The 22,818-nt window shown below is 36.0% G+C and overlaps 1 pseudogene; it reads right to left on the reverse strand.

Annotated features, from left to right (window-relative positions):
- LOC124236811 (UDP-glucuronosyltransferase 2B31-like) overlaps positions 1-22,544 on the reverse strand; it is a 37,648-nt pseudogene extending 15,104 nt beyond the window's left edge.
- Positions 22,545-22,818: the final 274 nt, after the last annotated feature.

The following is a 22,818-nucleotide window of genomic DNA, read 5'->3' on the forward strand; positions in this document are numbered from 1 at the left end:
TGGGTATAGAAGGAAAATTTCTCAACATAATAAAATCTATATATGACAAACCAACAGTCAATATCATTCTCAATGCAGAAAAACTGAAAGCTATCTATATAAGAACAGGAAACAGACAAGGATACTCACTTTCACCACTTTTATTTAACATAGTATTGGAAGTCCTAGACAGAGCAATCAGGCAAGGGAAAGAAAGAAAAGTGATCCAAATTGGAAAAGAAGTGAAACTATCACTATTTGAAGATAGGCTTGTATATGTTCAAAACCCTAAAGAGTCCACTAAAAAACTTAGAAATAATAAATGAATACAGTCATGTCACAGGATACAAAATCAACATACAAAAATTGGTTGCGTTTGTATACACTAACAATGAGGTAGCAGAAAGAGAAATTAAGAATACATTCCCATTTACAACTGCAACAAAAAGAATAAAATACCTAGGAATAGACTTAACCAAAGAGGTGAAAGATCTGTACACTGAAAACTATAAAACATTGTTGAAAGAAATTGAATAAGACACAAAGAAATGGAAAGGTGTTCCGTGCTCTTGGATTGGAAGAATTAACATAGCTAAAATGTCCATACTTCCTAAAGCAGTCTATAGGTTCAATGCACTCCCTAAAGTTATCTATAGATTCAATGCACTCTCTATCAAAATTCCAACAATGCTTTTCACAGAAATATAACAAAGAAACCTTCAACTTATATGGAACAACAGAATAGCCTGAATAGTCAAAGGAATCATAAGAAAAAAGAACAAAGCTTGGGTTATCACACTCCCTGATTTCAAAATATACTACAAAGCTATAGTAACCAAAACAGCATTGTACTGGCACAAAAACAGACACACAGATCAATGAAACAGAATCGAGAACCCCAAAATCAACCCACACATATATGGACAGCTAATTATCGACAAGGGAGCCAAGAGCATATGATGGAGAAAGGAGAGTCTCTTCAATTAATGGTGTTGGGAAAACTGGCCAGCCACATGCAAAAGAATGAAAGTAGACCATTATCTTACTCCAGGCACAAAAATCAACTCAAAATGGATTACAGACTTTAATGTAAGATCTGAAACCATGAAACTTCTAGAAGAAAACATAGGCAATACACTTTTCAGCATTGGTCTCAGCAGCATTTTTTCGAATACCATGTCTGACCAGGCAAGGGAAACAATAGAAAAAATAACAAATAGGACTACATTAAACTAAAAAGCTTGTGTGTAACAAAAGAAACCATCAATAAAATGAGAAAACTTAACAACTGGGAGAAGATGTGCTTCTGCTGAAGAGATCTATCTAGTCTAAAGTGCTGTCTCCTTCCTGGGGAAACCCATATCCAATGCCTGGTCTCCTCATTTCAACTTGGGCCAACCCTTAAAAGTGATCTTAGCTTCAGATATCCCAGAGTGTTGGTTGAGACCTATGCTGAAACTATTATGTCCCTAGTTTTTTCCACTTTCCAATCTTGTTTCTTACCCTTCACACTCACAGATTTTGTTTCCAAGAGCAGTCGTTAATGATCTCTCTGTAAACTAATCTCCAGCTCAGTGTCTGCTTCTTGGGAGCACTCAACATTTGATAATGGATACCAAGGGTGAAATAAGAGAATAGACAATGAGATCAGATTTTGTCGCTTATCATTCACTACCAGTTGTAATGAGGACTCTATCGTTAGTGGTAGGTGGGACACAAATAGCCTCAGAACTGTGGTAACTGTGCAATTATTACTGATTGCACCAGTGATGGTGAATTGGGATCATAAACTGTTGGCAAGAAAGGCACTAGCGGTTATGATATATCAGGTATTTGATAAATATCAGAAAAGTAGAAATTACGAGGAAAATGGAACTAAATGATTGCTTCTGCTGAATTCGTGTTTTGGAGAATGTTATGGAAAAATGGCAGGTATTAACCATCAAATTAAGGCTAAGTGTGAAAGCCACAGATGCCTCCTTGGCAGCATATAAAGAGATTCTCATCTATTACAGAAGGCCTAATAAATTCTGTATCATTTTAAAAATAAAACTTTTCCAATTATACCTAAATTCCCAACCTAGTCTGATCTCTTACCAAGATTAGTGCCCTAGTTGAGAAAGAACAGAATTCCAAGACATCTAATAAATGGTTTATTGTACATGATGATTTTGAAATTCCAGATTCCCCTGAAATTTCTGAGTCCCCAGAAGTGGCCTACTCCTCTCTGTGAAGGGATAGCACTTCTCCATTGTTTGAGGATGACCTTCAACCAATGATGAGGTATCTTCTACCCACAGGACATCATGTGTCCCTCTCAGTATATGCACTTACCTCCCTTCTTGGCCATAGGCCAATAACTAGGGGGTTGAATCACATTGTAATACAGCCAGGAATAACCTGGACTACCGAGGGAGGAAAGATATTATTACACAAAGAATTGAACGATCTAACCAATATTTAACACCAAGAACTGGAAGATTATTTAGGGAACTGTATGCTGAGCAACTGGATTATGGAAAATAGAATATACAGTTGCATAATGAAGTATAGTTTTATTTTGCAGCACTCTCTCAGGACATAGGATTTAATACACAGTGTTCAGTCTCCAGGAGATGGCAGTAAAAAACTACTAAGATGCCATAGAAACTTGGAAAAGTGATGTGCCACACAAAGTGACCTGATGTTCAAGAATTGCCATGGCAAAAGGTGGGAGAAAGAATCAAAAGATTTTGAGCAGTGGATATCTTAAGATAGATAAGTCAGTCTGGAAAATCTACCAGATGGTTCTTTACTAAAGTTATAAGGAGAGCTCAGTGTGGCTATCCTCTGAGGGACAGGTTTTTTGGTCATTATAAAATTGAGGTCACTGATATAGATCAGAATCAAATCCAAAAATGAAAGAGAGCAAGGAATGGTGCTCAAGCATCAGAATTCGGGGGGCACAATGATCACAGTGAACAATAGGATCAAATTAGCATCCAGCAGGCTAACCCATGAAAAGTTATGGATTTGGCTATAGAGCAGGTAGCCCTAGGGACAGAATAGGCCACCAGAAAGGGCGCTGCACATTCTACACTAGCTGTGTGGAATCTGTGGCTAGCCTAATGGGGGAATCACAACACAGCAAGCCAATATCATCTGGACTGAAGAATTACATGTGCTTGCAAAAACAAGTCCTGGCATGTTATGGGGCCCTGTTACGGATGGAACACGTGACCATAGGACACCATGTTAATGTTCACTAGAGAGCATCCATCATGCAATAGGTGCTAAACAATAAACCAGGCAAAATGACTCAACCAGTTGTCATCAGCCACTCTCTGTCTTCAAACACCCCAGTTCTAGTCCCAAGAGTAAATTAGTAAAGTGGCCATAATGGCAGAGAGTGAGGCTGTGTGCATGGGCCCAAATCTGTGTGCTTGTTTAACAAAGGTCATGTAATTACTCCTAAAATTGAATGTCAAATGTATCAACTCTGTTAGCAATAGAATCAAACAGTCTGTCTCTGATATGGCACCACTGTTTAAAAAGAACAACTGAAAGTTTTAGGGCCAATTTCCCAAATTGGATCTTTTCCATCTGGCTTTTTACCCTGACAGGATTAGCCAGGAATCCTGGGGATATCTTTACCTTTCTTATCCTCAAAAATCAGATATGCAGATAATAAAGAAGAGGTCACATTCTATTAACCTGGAATTTTAGCAGTTTGAACATTTGACAGGGCTGAGAGATGTAAGATTGGTATTAAAATCAAGACAGTTTAAGGCCATATGTGGAAACTGGTTCTAGCAGGTCAAAACAAAGTCTTTTCTGAGTAGCTTAATTTTCAGTAGAAAATAGTACGGGTCATTTTGAATTTCCAAATTATGCACATTCAATTCCAAAAATTCACTTATCATCAAATTCCATCTTTTTTTCCTTATGCAGCAATACCCGCAGTTCCTGCTGGATATCCTGTTCCTTGCAGTGTAATCCGGAAAGTGACTATACCTAGAAAGCTGGAGTGATCTTAGGGTTCACCTCATCAAATTTCTGTCCCTTAGTTATCATGTTCTTGTGATACCTAATCTTCAATGTCTGAAAAAAGTTGTTATATAATATTTGTCCAGTTTTCTAGTTGTCTATGGTATACGGCTAGTGTGGCCACAGTCACACCATGAGGTCTAGAAATGGAATTCAATACTCAATTCCAAATATCTTGGAATAGTTGAGTAGAAAAATTAAAACAGAAAGTGAGGAAGTTTTGTAACAAGAATTGAATCTTCTTAATACAGATGTTAGTGACTAGCTGAACTTATATCTTAGAGAAAATACACCGTCTTGTTTTTCCAGACTTACCAAAATTCAAAGAATAAAGTAAGCACCTTTTTGTTTCTGATAAAGAGCAAAATGATTAACACTTCAGCCAGGAAGCACCCAATAACATTGAGAGACTATTATTGATAAGAGATGAATCCATTGGCTGTGGGTCAAAGGTTTTCAGCTATTCTGTGGTTCATCACAAATATAATTCAGAAAAAATGCTTGATTTAGGAGATTTTTAAAATAATATAGTAGTAGTATTTTAAAATAAAAAAATTTCATGTAGAAATAAATACATTATTTTCCTCTCTTTCATTACATACAAATTTTAATTGGCACAAAGACATATAAATGTGAAAGAAGAAAAAGATGATTCTTTTCTTGAATGATTTTCGCATCTTCTCCTTGTAGATGAGGCAATACTTTATATTAATGGGGAAATAAACTTATTTCTAACAACAAAAATAGCGTGAGCAAAAGCACAAAGTTGGAAAAATAAAATAGGTGATTTGCAATGCTTCACTTCATTATTACAGTAATAATTGTTTCACCTTTTTAACCCCAGTTTTATGGCACAGTGCTATGACATGTTAGGTACGGGCTGGTCAGTAAGATCCATGGTCATGGTCCTCTAGAGCTCTTCAGATTATCTGACTAAGAGAAAGAAGTCAAAACCACAATACCATGCAGAGATGTGTGTGTGTGTGTGTGTGTGTGGTTGAACACAGGTAAGTAGGGTACCTTATTTTTTTCTGAGTTTTATGCCTATTTTGTTGTCTCCTGTATATGGAAAATCTTATGTTAGATATTGTCAAATGTAAGTACATTTTTTATTAAATGTGCTAGTTCCTTTGATTTTGGAGTTTATATTCTTTTTTTTTCCCTTGAGGAAGATTGTCACTGAGCTAAGATCTGTGCCAATCCTCCTCCACTTTGTGTGTGGGATGCCACCACAGTATGGTTTTATGAGCAGTGTATAAGGCCACACCCAGGATCTGAAGCAGTGAACCCCAGGCTGCTGAGGCAGAGCACATGAATCTAACCACTATGCTACCAGTCTGGCCCCTGGAGTGTATATTGTTCAATAAAGAAAATAATTTTGCATAGACTTCTCATTCAAAACTATTTCTTAAAGCATGGAATTGGAATTTTGCCAAATGTCTCATCACTTTAGAAAGACAAGAAATGTTAAAGGATGACTCGTTAAGAAATAATCTAATGACAAATTGACATTTAGAAGACTTTCTTAGGGATAGTCATTAGAAAGATCTTTAATGATCTTAATTGCAAAGAAAACAATAAGAAACTATCCTGCACCTTATGGATTTTATTATAGTTCATGCTTGAATGAAATTATTTTTACTGACAATTTTAATTAGGAAATATAGCAAATATTTTTTGCAGTTTAAATATGTTATTTTTCTCTAAAATTATCCCATCATTTTTAGAGGTACTCATACAAATCCTGTTGTAAAGTTTCCTGGCAGACACATCTCACTAGAGTTATATTTAAAATGAATGGCTCTGGGAGATTAAGACAGTCCTGTTAGCCTAGATTTTAGATTATGAACTTCTTGATCAATTGAGATATTTACATTTTTCTCATTATAAAACTCTCTTATCATAAAATGATTTTTTTTTTGCGGGGAAGATTAGCCCTGAGTTAAAATCTGCCACTAATCCTTCCATTTTTTGCTGAGGAAGACTGATCCTGAGCTAACATCCATGCCCTTCTTCCTTTACTTTTATATGTGAGATACCTGCCACAGCATGGTTTGACAAGCAGTACATAGGTCCACACCTGGGATCCAAACTGGGAACCCAGGCAGCCCAAGCAGAATGTGTGAACTCAACCGCTGCACCACCAGGCTGGCTCCATAAAATGACTTTTGTCAGGAATTGTTAAAACTTTGTGAGATGGTCTCTAAGTTTTTTCCATACTAGGAGTCTACATTTATAAGTTTCTATTTTTTATTGATTACAGATATATGGTTTCCTAAATTAAAATGAAGGGGAAAAGATATTAATATCACCTCTGCTGAAGGACTCAATGTCTATGTATTAAAGAGATGAGAGAGAAGAAAGAAAGGTCTTTGAGAAGATATCGAAAGAACAAGAAAATATCATCTAAATTTCTTTATGGGAAGTAATAGCTTCATATACCACTGTCTTTCAAAAACACTTTCAATAACACAACAAATCTTAAAGAAATTAGACATTTCTCTTGTTCTAGCATGGGAAGATAGAAGTACATAAATATTTTGAAAGAATAAGCATTCAAAGACATCAACCTGATTAGACGAACTACATTTGAGAATATGCACAATTAAAGGTTATGTACACAGGGAGAAAACCTTAGGAAAAAATCTTCAAAGCCCTTAGGAAAAATTACTTTAGGTTGTGAAACAAATCACCTTCCCAAATACCTCTAGTTTGTTCTAAAAAGCAGTCATGTACTATAATAAAATTTAAAATCCAATGTAAATTTTCAGAGGAAGTGATTTATTCTTTAAACACAAAATTCTGGCCATTCTCTTTGAAGGGATTTGCCCGGATAAAGAGTGATTCCAAGGAGGGATGCAGCACCATGAATCTCTGTAAACATAATGGAGGCTGGACTCTTAACACTCAACTCCAGAACTTCTTCTTTCAATGAGTGATGAAACTATAGAAAATGAAGCCAAATTTAATTAAAATATTTCAAACACCTGTCAAGAAATGTTTTTAAACTAATTAGAGTATTTATACTTCAATAATCAAGACAAGTTGAGCCTTGAAATCCTTTGATTTATTCATTTTTAGTTATTTTTTTAAAGCTCCAAGTGCCAACCTTACGCCTCCCCCAACCCTGCAACCAGCTCATTGTGCATGCTCCTGAGGGCAGCAGTGAGAGCAACTTCTGGTAAACAAAGATTATGCACAGAAAACAAGCCAAGCTCCATGGGCAAGGCAGAAATCAAAATCTTGAGCTTCAGTGCCACCTTCTGGAAAACAAAAGAGAAGTTTCATACAGCTGCTGTAGTGAGTTGTAAGATCAAGAGAGGACATACAAGCCTAAGATTTCTGCCATAAAATGGAGCAAAAATGTGGAGCAGTAGCATCTATACAAGGTTGAGAAAGCCTCAGACATAAATGGTACCAATGAAAAGTATTTCCCACCTGTAGGCAGTTGTAAAGATTAGAGGAGACTGATACTTCAAATGCAGAAACAACAATGCTAAACTCCAAGAAACATGAAGAATCAAGGAAACATGACATCACCAAAGATAACAATAATCTTCCAGTAGCCAATGAAAAGACTCAGAATTCTGTGATTCACCCAATAAGGATTTCAAAACGGTTGTTTTTAGGAAACTCAGTGAGCTAAAAGAAAGATAATACAACGAAATTAGAAAAATAATATATGAACAAAATGATAAATTTAACAAAGTGATAGGAAATCTTAACAAAGAACCAAATAGAAACTCTGGAGCTGAAGGAATGAATTGAAAAACGTGATAGAATCCATAGCAGGATAGTCCAACAGAAGACAGAATCAGTGTGTTAGAGAATAGAAACTTTGAAATAACTCTGTGAAAGGACAACAAAGAAAAAAAATGAAAAAGATTGAAGAATTTCTATGTAATTCCTGGGACATCATCAGAAAACTCAATATCTGAATCATTGGAGTTCTAGAATGAGAAGAGAGGGAAAAGGGGGCAGAAAGTTTAAAGAAATAGTAGCCAAGATCTTCCAAACCTGGGGACATATTTGGATATCCAAGTTAACAAAGCTAATAGATCACCCCAACACTGAAACTCAAAACCATCTTCTCCAAGACATATATTAATGAAACCATCAAAAATCAAAGGCAAAGAGAGAATCCTAAAAGGATCAAGGGAAAAGAAAATTGTAACCTGCCAAGAAACCCCCATTAGGCTCTCAGCAGACTTTTCAGCATAATTCTTACAGGTCAGGAGAGAGTGGATTGATACATTCAGAGTGATGAAAGAAAATAATTGCCAGCTAAGAATACTCTACCTTGTAAGTTTATCCTTCAGAAATGAAGGGAAAATAAAGACTTTTGTAGACAAATAAAAGGTAAGAGAGTTTGTTACCCCGTATCTACATTACAGGAAATGCTGAAAGGATTTCTTTAGCTAAAATGAAAAAGCACTAATTAGTAACAAGAAAACGTATGAAAATATACAACACACTGGAAAAGGTAAATGATATACAGTCAGATTTAGAAAACTCTAATTCTTAATATGATGATAAGAAAAATATACTAGACCCCTATATTTTGCTTTATTTTTTAAATCAAGAGAAAGCATAACTGTAGATCAGAAAAAACAGACATGGATAAGTTTTCTCCTATTATTAAGAGGCCGATTTTGAAATCATTAAAATGCTATAACCAATCTAAAATTCACTTTTACATTCAACCAGACAGCTATTTCCAAATTGCATTTTAATCCTATAGATTTAATGGTTAACTCATTAGCACAACAATTTTCTGTGCAAAAAACTTTAAAAGCCATATAGCTTATTGTAAGAGGAATTCACAGAAGGAAAAACTGATGAGTGTGAAAGAAATATCAGAAAATACGTCAATTCATTACTTAAAATTTCTAAAATTATAAAAATATTTTTGCTAAAAAATTATTTTTTAATATCACTATTTTAATAGATTATATAGTGAGACAAAATTTACTTACCATAAAATTCACCTCTTTAAAATGTAAAATTCAAATGAATTCACTGTGTTTACAGAATTATGAAATCACTCCTACTTTTCTGTGAACTTTCAATGACTCACACAGAAAAGTAGAGGTGTTTTCCTGTATATTTTAGGAAAAAAGCATTATAACAGCAGTGAGAAAGACAGATCTGAGGTACAAAGGCATGGAGGTGAGAAGACCAATCGAGAAGTTATTGAAAATTTATGGATGAGAGATAATTACTACCTGGTTGTCGATGTTTTCAAAAGCAATTTTGCATTACATTGCTGTTCCACTATTTTTCTTTAGATTTTCTTTTAATTAAAATTTAATTTGTTTGCCACAGTCTTATCAAGAAGATCATTCTATGGGATCCACTTGAAGACCTGAGTACTGCGTCCTAATGTATCTGTTTTCTTTCCACTGAATCTCCACACAAACATGAAGAAAATGTTCGACTCCATGAATAAGATCACACAGGCACAGAGTATTTTTGAAATTAAAATCTACTAAGAAGTCTTCCCCAGCTTCCTCCCATTAACAAATATGAATATTTTTTCCCAGAAATGTTAAAATATGAGTGCTATCAAATAGTTTAAAACATCGAAGTACCAAAAATCTGGGTAACTATTGTAGGGGAGGAAGACATTTCCTCTACCCTCTCTGGGTTTGTCTGGCTGGAGAATGAATTAAATTCACATGAGACAGAATAATAGGAGAAAATTAAACAAAGCTTTATGACATGTATACATGGGAGAGGCTCAGGCAAGCTGAGCAACTTGCCAAAATGGCTGAAGCCACCACCTTAAATATCATATCCAGCTAAAGACAAAGGAGGATGTCGGGGGTAGGGAGAGTCAGTTACAGGAGGTTACCAGAAACAGGAATAAGATTATTATGCAGATTTAAGTCCTTGCATTCTGTATTGATAGGAGTTTCTAGAGATAAGGTCATCCTTGTTCTTCCTGGTATAGAGAGGGGGACAACTTTACAGATGGAGATTTCCCTTACAAATGCAAATGTCTCTTAACAAAAGGGTAAGTAAATTCTACTTTTCAGTTGCTTTCCTATCTGCAGTGTATTAAAAGCAACCAGCCCCAAATAATCCTCATGCCAAAGAGACATATCTTGGGGTGGCCAATTCCAGGCCCCCACACTATTTATCAACTATCTTTTTGTAGAGTTTACTACAAATTATTAGTTTATTTTTTGCTATTGTTAGTCCTAAAGGACTGAGTGAAATTAGTTTGTAAATGACATGTTTTAATATTAAAAGTATTAAGGAATCACTCAGAACTGTAGTGTAAACACAACATTAACTGCAATTTCTGCAATTTTATTTCAAGTGATAATCTCATATAACAAATTTGCAGTTTTAATCTAGAAAAGGCTTTGCATTTAATGCACTTTAATATTAAAAGCATTAAGAAATAAATCAGAACTGTCAGGTAAGCCCAATATTAACTGCAATTTCTGAAATTTTATTTCAAGTGACTATCTCATGTAACAAACTTGTGGTTTTAATCTAGAAAAAGCTTTGCTTGCTTAGCATTTTCTGAGGGGTATATGTGAGGATTTGCTTATTTTCATTTTCTCCATAAAGCATATTGATGGAAAATTATATCTTTCTATTTTATGTTGTCAATAATATTATACTTTCTTCTACTTAGGGCAAAGGGATAATGTTCCTTCTTCTTATAGAGGGAATATGAAATATTTTAGATTTTATATTGGAAGAACACTGCTTCCTATAATCTTTTAGGCAGAAATTTTCCAAGGCATTATCCCAGTTTGTCTGTCTCTCAAAGGTATTAACAATGGAATTTTCCATCCATAGTTTTATATATATATTTTTACAAAGGTAGGAATTGCAGAATTATTAATAGTACGAGGGATAACATTTTTTAAAAAACTCACATTAGGGGAATGACATCACCATCATGTCATAGGGAGCTCTCTCAGTGAATTGTCTTTCCCACAATACAATGAAAAATACATTCATATTCCAACAGAGAACATCCACACAACACAAAAGACATCTGAGAGTGCCACACAGCTATACATCAGAAGGTGGAGAGGCTGAATTCCCCCTCAGAAGAGGTGGAATGGGGTAAGAGAATGTGTTACTCCCTCCTTGAAAGATTGCAATCTAGAGATTGCCAGCACCTGTGAGAGGGAAGGAAGGGGGAGGGGTTGCCCCTTTGCAGGAACATCAAAGATCCCTGAGGTTCCTCTTAGCCTAGAGGAAAGCCCCCTATGGAGGGGAAAGCTATTGTGGTGCTAACTTCATCAAGCCAACACCTCAGGAGAGCAGATAGTGAGGGTAGAGCAAGAAAATCCCAAGAGCACACAGAATGAGCACCCCTCCCCCTACTACTCAGCACCAGCCCCAGTGCCTTGGATTCCAGCAGAACAGAGAGGGCTCTGAATACACAGCTCTTGACTCCCACCCAGGGGCGATAAGTGGTAACTATGACCAAATAATACCACAATGTGTAAGAACAGAGCCGTGCCCTCTAGCAGTATCAAAAATTATATTAAATCTCCAGAACAGAAACAAAATGACAAATACCCAGAAATCAATCCTGAAGACCCAGAAATATGTAACCTTAATGACAGATAATTCAAAATAGCCATCATCAAAAAGCCCAACTAGTTAAAAGAGAATGTAGAGGAATAATTCATGTAGTTCAGGAGCTACTTCAAAAAAGCGGTTAAAATTATAAAAAAGAACCAATCAGAAATATTGGAGGGGCTTGCCCAGTAGTGTAGTGGTTAAGTTCATGTCCTCTGCTTTGGCACGCTGGGGTTTGCTGGTTCAAATTCCAGGCCCAAACCTAGCACTGCTTATCGAGCCATGCTGTGGCAGGTGTCCCACATATAAAATGGAGGAAGACGGGCACAGATGTTAGCTCAAGGACAGTCTTCCTCAGCAGAAAGAGGAAGATTGCCGATGCATGTTAGCTCAGGGCTAATTTCCTCAAAAGAATAAAATATTGAAGATGAAAGACACAATGGATGAGGTAAAACAAATATGGATTCCCTGAACATTTAAGCAGATATCATCAAGGAGCAAATCAGCATAAGCCAGTTGGTCACAACAGTATACTGATTAGGCCAAGTTACTGATGGGCAGGACCAAGAGCACTTAAAGTCAGAGACCATGTCCCTTCCTTCCTATTGCCCTCTCTACTTTAACAGGAAACAAAGCCTGGACCTTTTTGGGCCTCCTTGTTAAGTTGTCCCCACTATTAAACACCAAGGGGAATCCAGAGGCCCAGGCCTCTCTCTTGGTCTTTCACAAAGGGCTAGCTTTAAGATATAGGCTGTTTTCATCTTAGAAGAAGAGGAAGGAGGAACAGGAGGAAGAGTCTGAATCTTTATGCTCGTGCTCAGTTATTTTGTGAATTCTGCTTTGAATATTGAGTGTTTATGCAGCTCCTAATTAAACTATAACTTGTTGCCTCTCTGCTGCTCATAACTTCACAATCCCCCAGGATCCCCATTTGAAAATGCTTTGATTTGTGGGGTAAAACTTGGGCATTCTTGCTGCGTTACTGGTATACTATTATCATAGTAGCAGCAAAACATCACACAGAGTCTCTAATACATAAATGTCTCTGAGAGCAAAATAAAAGTTAAAGTGGAATATTGAAGCAAATGTGTCCCCCTTGCACTCTTTTAGAATTCGACTTAAAAAGCAAAACAGATACATGAGTTCGTTTTGATCTAATTGTATTATGAAATTTTCACTCATTTGCAGAAACTGTTTTAATGGACCCACTCTAGAGATTATAAAGAGACTCATTCAAGTAGTTGTTCATCATGAAGGCAATTTATCAGAACTTCTGTGGAATCGGAGCAAGGGCTGATGCAATCATGTTAGCCTTTTCTTCTGGAAGGTTTTGGACCATTGACCCCAAACTAAATACTACAATGCCGTCTTCTCCAGAGCTCCGGACAAACTTCAATTTCCGGAAAGGAGATAGGTCATGATAATATGAAAGGCATCAGTGCAGAGAGATATTTTTGTTTATTTTATTTGCTTTTTTTTTTTAGTTTGTTTGAAGGAAGTGAATACATACATTTCTAAACAGAAAAGAATTGTTAGAATAGTCTCACCTTCTAACATTCCAAAGCATTAAATCCTTTTAGAAGGAGGTGTGTGATATGAAATCCATTTTCTTTAACCAACATATAACACTGATTACTAGGCAAAGATGGTTTTTAATTATCAATTCTCAACAAGAGATGACAATAAAAAGAAAATGTCCTTTGAGAACTTTTCCCACTGTGGCAACATAAGTTTAATTTTCTTAAGTGAGCACTAAAAATGTTATAATTTCCATTCCATGTGTTAAACATTACCAAGACAAGGCACTTTTTTCCTAGTTCTATGTTAAACATCACTGAGACCTAGCAACAACAGCTTAGTTGTCTCAGGATTACAGGACTGTGACCAACTAAAATAGTTTACTCACTAAAACACATAGATTGCTTACTAAGACAAGAGTCAAGACCTTGCCTCACTGTGTCCAGCAGTCTGAAGTTATATCATAAACTTTGCTCACTTGCAACCAGTTCCCTACTTTACACAGCCCTCCGTGATATCACTAACCCAATCCCTTGGAATTATCTTCCCCTCACTTTCCTTTTCTGAAACAGTAATAAAACCTTGTCAAGGAGCTATTGTCTTTCCCATAATGAGCCAAATAAACCCAGCTTTGTTTGATGAACAGGTTTTGTGGGGGGCTTTTTTGTTATTCTTTTGAGAAAGTAACAGATGATGATGAATGAAAAGGATCTAAACTCCTAATAGAATTCCTTGAATAATGTGAAAGGCCTTTTGCAATCAGGCTTCTTGAATTTGTATGTCACTCTTCATCCAATATATTTGTTACTGAAATGGAAGTGATCCACTTTCCTTCTTGGCAGTTTCTCGGCAGGTCTTTTTTGGTGTGTAGGCTTTCCTGATTACAAAGGCTATATGTGATATAACCTGATTATGAGGTTACATATATTTGCTTTGGTAAAAGAAAGGAAGTGTTCTAGTTAAATCCCCTTAATGTACATAAATAAGAACTCTCAATTTGTGATCCACAACCTTTCCTGGTGTTTCAGATTCCCACTACCAAAAGTCTCCCTAAATTTGAGCCTCAGCTAAGACTCTGATCTACTAACATTTTTTTCTAGGTGATATTACATTAATTGACTGAAAGATTTATGAATTTATGAAATAATCTTCTTAAACTCTTATATCCATTTTCTTTCCGGCACATGCTCTGCTACTATTTGGCGTGCGATGCTGATCAAATCTCATATTAAGGACATAGCTTTTCAAAACTTCCTGCAGTTTGTTTCTTCCAATTTTCATTCAAAGTCCTAAAGAAAGTGCAATATGTATTAACAGTATTTTTATATAGAATGATTCAAACTTGAGTACAAACTTGATTCTATCTGATCCTGGCCCAGATATTTCAAGGCAACTAACACCTTAACTGACAATGAATGTGACAAATTTTGCTTGCAAACTATTTATTTTGGGTGTTTTTACTACTTGAGGATGTGATTTAAAGGGTAAAACATCTAATCAATATTTCTATGAGCTAATTGGGATCCAAGATGTAAAATTACTGAAAACTTTCACTTGTATTTCTAACTCTGTTGTGAAGGTTAATGTTAAACCAGGCATTTCCTGATGTCTTATTTGTTGTATTTGGTTTCAAGCCAGCTAGTGAAATCAAGCAATTTAAAAGTTTGAGCATAATTATATCATATCTTATTTATGCACTACTGAATGATTTTAAATGCACCACTACAACTAATTCTGGAAAGAGGCTGATTTCCACAAATTGTATTATCAGGTTACAATGATCACTGCTCTGTTTTGTGCTGTGAGGTTTTTTGATCTCATATAAGACCAGATCAAGTGCTGGAGTGCATTCAGATATGTTTTTGGAAACAATATCAGGAGTTTGCCAGTACACACTCATATACATCCATACTCCTACATAGACCTCAGAGGGAATCCCTCCAGTCTAGATACTAGTGAGATTGCTTAAAGCCTCAAATAGATTGTGACATTTTTGTGTGCTTATTTTTTACTAAAATGGATTCTTTCTGTTAAAAAAGGTTACTAGTTAAATTGAAATCACAATAGCTAATATTTATTAAACACTGCGTGCTTAGCTCTGTGCAAGGGCTTTGCATATTTAGTTGATTCTTATTATTCCCGGCAGTGACATTCTGTGAAGTAGCTGCAAACATCATTAGTGAGTATTAAATCATTGCTCCCAGTGGATGTACGAGGTTAGGTTCCCGAAGCCTCTTGTTACACATTTTCATCAACTGATCAACACATAACCTTGTTTTCTGTGTGTTTCTGCTTACAGACACCTTGTTTAATATATATTGTTGCTTCATTAGCATTGAGCTCATAGCCAACAGTGCTATAACTCATGGAACTGAATGAAGCTTATCTAACAAGCATATTTTCTCCCTAAGGCATGGCATAGTCATCTTGCTTCCTCTGAGGAACACTAGAAAGCACTTCAGTACCATCTTTGGGGGCCATTCCAAACAGTGCAATCACCAAAAAATTACAAAAATGCAAAAAATGTGGCATTAAATAGACTTGGAGGGGCCGGCCTGGTGGCGTAGTGGTTAAGTTTGCATGTTCTGCTTCTCAGTGGCCCGGGGTTCGCTGGTTCGGATCCTGGTGCGGACATGGCACTGCTTGTCAAGCCATGCTGTGGTAGGTGTCCCACATATAAAGTAGAGGAAGATGGACACGGATGTTAGCTGAGGGCCATGCTTTCTCAGCAAAAAGAGGAGGAGTGGCAGTAGTTAGCTCAGGGCTAATCTTCCTCAAAAAAAAAATAGACTGGGAAAGTGACACATTTATAGTATGATAGCTGTACAACGAGGCACACCATCACCTTGGCCTTAACCGGGAACATGCCTGTCAGGTGAATCAATGTTTTTGCTAATCTGTACACATCCATGAATGATTATGAAAGCACTGCATGTATTGATTTTTGAGTTACAAGTAAATTTTAGTGAGTAGGTAAATTCAAAAATATGGAACTCGCAAATAATAAAGAATGACTGAATTAGAACTTTTTATCCTCACATCAATTCAATGGGATAGGTAAGTAAAACCTTTATTTTTTGCTTTTTTCTTGCACATCCATATTTTGTAAAAAGAGTATTAAAGGCCAGATTGAAGCCTTTGTATATTTGCTGGCTATCATATCACGTATTAAAGCACCATATCCCACCACATATTTTCACTTTCAATTTAACTTTGTCAGAATTTGATTCTTTTAAATACCTGATTGCAATTTACTTTAATAAAATACAAGACAAGAGCTCCCATACCACCTCCATCTTACTTATAACATGATTTATACTTTACTGTAAATAATTTCATGTACTTCACATTTATAGTTTTTCGACCAACTAGTCTCTAAGCTCCCCATCGAGGGTAACTGTGTCTGTCTCATTCACTTCTTCTTCTCCTCCAGTGCACAGTGTAGAATTTGGCATCTAGTAGACAGAGTATGCTCATTTGTTGAAAAAATTGCCCATTATTATGTGTTGGACACTGAAAGACTGCTTTATAGTGGTTATATCCACAAGATTCTGCAGTTCTTTCATCTTTTGAACAACCATCTGTATCCCAGAATCTTCTGTGATAATGAAAAACATAATATGTGAGGGAATGCTGTGAAGAAATTTGTATATTCCCCCATGTCTTTTCTATAAGATGATATCTGGATTGGGAAAGAAAACGAATTTCAAGACACCAAAGTTTTCCCTTGGGGAAGAGTTTGGTAGGTTTGCACTGGAGTCCTCCAACAAATTCAAAACCAGGTAAGAGTGGATGAGGAAATTGAAAATCCCAGTAGTTTCGTATCAGCCATATATCAGCTTTCCTCATCAGTTCACGCAAGGTAGTGAGTCTCCCTGAGAAAGCAAGTAGGGAAAGGAAAACAGATATATTTGTGAATTTATATCCATTTATTCTTAGAAAATATAGGAATACATTTTCAGGTCTCTGTAGGTGAAGATGTTCAAAATATGACTGTGTTTTAAAATCTTTAAGCAACAAATGTTTAAGCAACAAAAATAGCAAAACGAAAACCATGTAAGTGAGAGAATTAATAGCTAAGAAGATACTCTTACCTCAGCAGGTTTTCAAAGTTCAAATATTTGTTAAAGACTTATTTCATCTTTTTCTGTATTACAAATTCAAGATAACTGATACATTATATGTCTAAATCAATATTTCTCTGTAATTGTTTAACTATATAGTGAATGTTACATTCTAAATGACCATCTTCTTGTTTTCCATCTCCAAGGTTTTAGGTTTATATCTTTTATGATATTTGTGACAGTTTTACTGAATCCTGCGGCATTTTAAATGTATTATTTTCTTTGCTAACTGATGACCCTCAATCTCTGCAGAAGACCCCGTGTGACAAGGTTTCACATGAGACATGGTACCCACTGAGAATCCACTTTACTGCTCACTGAAGTGAAGAAATGCCCTATGATTGATGTAAGTTGGTTGAATAAGAAATTGCTTTCTGGGGCCCGCCTGGTGGCACAGTGGTTAAGTTCCCAGGTTCCACTTTGGCAGCCCGGGGTTCACTGGTTCAGATCCTGGGTGTGGACATGGCACTGCTTATCAAGCCATGTTGTGGCTGGCATCCCACATATAAAGTAGAGGAAGATGGGCATGGATGTTAGCTCAGGGCCAGTCTTCTTCAACAAAAAGAGGAGGATTGGCAGCAGATGTTAGCTCAAGGCTACTCTTCCTCAGAAAAAGAGAAAAATGCTTTCTAAATATCATAATGATCCTCCACATTAAATACAGATCTGCAGCGTGAGGATTTGCATTGTTCACACTTGTCTCAATCTGGTCTCCAGTTGCACAAAGAATAAACAGGTTACACGTGGGAAGCTGAGTATCCTTTACAAGGATAGTGAAAGGCAAGCAGAGAAACCCCAGTGGCTCAAGAGTCCTCCCTAATGATATAGATCTCACCAGGAAAAAATAAACCTTCCCTTCTAAGGCTTAAAGTCTCACTCTCCCTTGAAAATTTTACAGCAGAAATTTTATTTCAGGACCAAAGTCCTGGATCATCCGTGATCAGGAAAATACATGATGAATGAGAGATACAAAATGAAACCATGTCTTTCACCTCCATCTCCATGTCATCAATCTTTTCTTTCTGAAGGAATTTGAAATATTCTGACATGGATAGATTATTACTATTTAATCTAAAAAGAAGATGCTTGAAAACTGCGAGGAAAGAAATGGTAGCCTGAGGTACTAACCCATCATTCAGTCTACTGAGTATTTTCCCATACCTAATTTGTGTCTCTAGTCTACAGAAAAGTTATAAATATAGAAAAACTAAAGTAAGTATTGCCAAGCATATAGGAATGGGTGGTAAGAAAGATTCATCTGCAAAAAGTCAAACATTCTCCCTTTTAAGTATTTATAACTTGGCCGGGAAACTCCTTTGTCAGTTTCTAGCCCTAAAATAAATCAGCACTGCTGTGATGAGAGCCTGTTCAAGGAATGACATAAAACCTCTGGAAAGTCAGGATGGAAAACTGACTTTACTGTAAAAGTTTATTTGCACCAACCTCTTGCACCGGTGTCCTCTTATTTACCTACAATGATCCCTAAGCTTCTTTGTGGCTTTGGATTATTTGCTTGGTCTTACATTCTCACAGGCCCTCCAACCGAATCACTCACCCCACTCACTGTTCAGCTTTCTACTTTGTTTGCCACTTGATCCCTGTTTTCCTTCACGTTACTGTGCATGCTCTTACTATGGAGTCTCATCTAAGAGGTTATTTTCTATGACCTATGATTCCTGGTTAATTTTTAGCAGATTAATCTTAGAAACTTTGGTCTTTAGATTATTTGTTTAGTCTTTTATTGCGGGCAGACCTACCCACCCTCCCCCATTCACCAATCAGTTTTCTTCTTTGATTGTTTGCCATTTGATGCCTTACTTTCCTTCACATTACTTTCCATACCCTTGCTCTGGAATCTCGTCTAAGAAGTTATTTTCTGTGATCTGTGATTCTTGATTAATTTTTAAGAGCTTTGCTTTGGAGACTTTCGTCTCAGTTTTATTCTCCAAGTCACTGCCTCCCATACTCTCACACAGTACATAATATATAGTCAAAGGATAATGTTTTTATAGCTCAGATCTTTATTTCCTCTGTAATCTTAAATTAACCTTATATACCTTCTTATACATTGATAATAATTATTACATTTATGCTATGCATGTTTAAGTTCCATTTGAAAGGGATATTTTTTAGAATTCAAAATTTTTACAAGGCTCAACAAAAAGGTGCTTTATATATATGTGTAAATGGTGAAGCGGGAGGACTCCTTTGGTCAAAGCTAAGTTTGGGTAGTTGAAAGATATGTGTTGGCAATGGGAAGTGTTGGTTTAAAAGTTCTCCCAGATCAAGAAAAACTAACTTTCTTGGTCTTTTTTATTGTAGGATACTTGGTGCTTAGCAAGATGTCTCTTCAAGTAATATATTGAGTTTTTGAAGTCAGAGCCTGTCTCTTTTCTATGAGTTAATGCAATATGTAAAGGGGTAAGGTCCACGGGCCTGACGGCTGTGTTTCAGTGCCCTCCCCAACCCATCTTCCCCATGAGAACTTGGGCAAGTTACCTGGACTTTCTGTCCTTCAGTTTCCACATCTGTAAAATGAGGAGAATAGTAGCACCTATAAAAAGGATTTCTACATGTATCTTCTGTGAGTTAGTAAATATAAAGAATGTAGAAGATTTCCTGGAAAAAAGTAAATTCTCAATAAATGTTGCCTAAATTTCTTCTTTTTTCTGGAAACAAAAATCATAGCAGAAGCTCAATAAATGTTTGTTATTGAATGAATGTTGTCACAGAATCATGATTAGATACCGTTTAGATATGTAAAGTATACTAGACCCTCATATTTTGCTTTTTTATTTTTTAAATGGAGGGGAAGTAGCAATTGTAGAATCAGAAAACAGGCATTAATAATTTTAAAGTAATTCCCCAAATTTTAGATTTACTTAGCTGATGATTTTTAATCCATTGAGAAGGGAGGAGTAATGCTAGATAATGCTCAGAGACAACTCATCCACAACTAAGGACTTGCCCTCTTAATAGATGTATTAGATGATTAGATCAAAGAAACAATTCAGATATAATATAAAAATTGAATCCAGGAGAGAGATCAAAGACTTTGATTCTGAAACCTGAAAGGAATCTTAGCTGTGAGCTCCTAGAAGTACTTAATTTTAAAGAAAAGTCAACAGAAAGTTTACACAAAGTAATCATTCTTTCTTATACATAAAGTTGAGTTTTTACTAAAACCAGATTAGTAAAACATATTTCTTCATGGCTGATTTTTGAATATATTTAATAAAGTTTCTGAAGTATATTAAAAGTGGCTATGTATTCTTCACAACTTCTCCTATCTAGAGCTGGAAGCTATTTTTCCATCCTTTGAGTTTGGATTTGCCTCATAACCTGTTTTACAAGTAGACAATGGTAAAAATGACATTCATGTTCTAGGCCTGGAACGTTCATGCAAGCATTTCTGGAATTATGGTATCATCTGTAAAAGCACAACATGTCTATTGGAGATGCCACATGGAAGAGATAATTAATGTGTCTAGCTAATCTGCCAAACCCCAGCCACGTGAGTGTCACTTTCTTGGACCATGCTGCCCCAGCTAAGCTGATAGCTACTTGTAGCCTAATGAGTGAGCCCTAGCAAGGCCCAAAGAAGAGCCATTTAACTGAGGCCAACCCAAGTTGCTGGTCTGCAAGATCGTGAGCAAATAATATGGTTGCTGTTTTAAACTCTAAGTCTTAAGATGGTTGGTTATACAACAATAAATAACTGAGACATTATGATTTATGGAAAACATATTGCATATGTAGCTCTTTAAATAAACAAACTCTAAAAATATTAGTATGGTAGATGAACGTCAAATGAAATTACATCTACAATGTCACAGAATTCTAGAATAGTTTGCACAAGCTTTCTTGAATGAGTGGTAAATTTTGACTGAAAAATTATCTTACGTCCATTTTGACACTAAACCTTAGAAAATATAAATTCTCTTTAGTTGTATATATATATATACATATATTCTGTAACACACAAAGAAAATAAGGTTTCTTTCCATCTACTGTAGGGAAAATGTAACAAATAAACCAATGGCTCACTTAATGCTTCTCCGCAAAACTTACCCCACTTCTTTTTAAAGGTCTCAAATGCAAAATCAAAATATAAGAAATGCAACGTATTTGTCACCCTCTCCATAAATGTCATTTTGTCGCTAAGTTCTGATAGGACAACAGGTACATAGGAAGGAGGTAACGAAAGCCCTCCACAGAGTTTTTCACATGTAATGCCAGTGGTAAATTGAAGAGTATAGACCAAAGGAGGTTAAGTAGTTCAGACAGTAGATCACCACAATGAACAATGGCATCTCCAAGAACATCAAATTTGGCTCTTGCAGTTTCTTCATTAGATCTTGGTCAAAACTGCATCCTCACAGAGCTTTGGAATAAAGTCAGAATATTCATAATTTAATTTTTGCATCATTGAATCGATTTTTTTATGCAGTTTATTGAATGTATTGTTCTAAGCTCAGCAATAGAGCCCCTACTTATCTTTCGGAGTTAGTGCTTTCCTCAACATGAAGTTCTTGGTGACATTTATTAGGTGTCTCATGACTTCTCAGGGAACCGTAGGAATCACTTCTTGGTTGCTGTGATCATATCCAGTGCCCTCTGCACCCTCCACTCCCACCTAAACCCTGTTTTACTCTATTGTATCTGTTTTATTGTCATTTCTGTTAATCTGCAGTTATTAAACTCATATAGTTCTGGAAAAAAAAAAGAAAAGAAAAGGCCCACAATATACACTTCGATGACTCATATGACATCCTGATTCATTTCATAAAAAGGAAATCAAGTTCGTTCTTAGTAAAGGATGTAGGATGAACCTCAAATTTAAGAGCAGATTGTTTGTTGGGATCCACGAGAACGGAAGCTGAAGATACCAGCACAGTCACCTCATGGCTCCTCTGAGCAAGTTCATCTGAGGTTGTCTATAAATTGATCCAATGACTATCTTCCACTGGCCACACAAGCACCTTTCCACAGAACCGACGGCTGAAATAACAATACAGTGCAAGAAAAGAGGCTCACTTCTTAGACATCCTGGTAAAATTCAATCTTTCCTTATAAATTTCTTTTAAATTTGATGTGGTTCTCATTTCTATCCAGGAAAGAATCAATTAAGTAGTTAAAATATAACTAGTACATATCAATTTCACTATGATTAAAAGAGCTCACAGTAGAAGTGTTGGAAAGCAACTACATAAAGAAAAGGGTAAATGATCTTGTGCTTATATGTGCATATAATAAATCCCAGTATTATTGTAAATTCTACTGCCTGCAGGTTAAAAGGATATTACCTTGCATGTACAGAGTCTCCAGATAATAAAGTAGCATTGTGTCAACACAGATCTATTCTGATTTATTTGAGCAACTTCAGCCAGGCTTTCTGAATTTCCTCTTCTGTATTTCACACCTGTTATATTAGCTCCATTTCATCCCCCTTGGCTCTGTTATTCTGACTATAGATACTCCTTCTCTTTTTTCATTTTTGTCCAAACAAGGGAGATTATTGAGTACCACTTTGGTTTCTTTCTTTTATTTGAAAGTATTGTCTCGAAATTGTGATCATTTTATCTTCCAAACATTTGCAATACTCCTTATGTTACTC

This window comes from Equus quagga, chromosome 3 (genome assembly GCF_021613505.1).
Source record: "Equus quagga isolate Etosha38 chromosome 3, UCLA_HA_Equagga_1.0, whole genome shotgun sequence".
Classification (NCBI taxonomy): domain Eukaryota; kingdom Metazoa; phylum Chordata; class Mammalia; order Perissodactyla; family Equidae; genus Equus; species Equus quagga.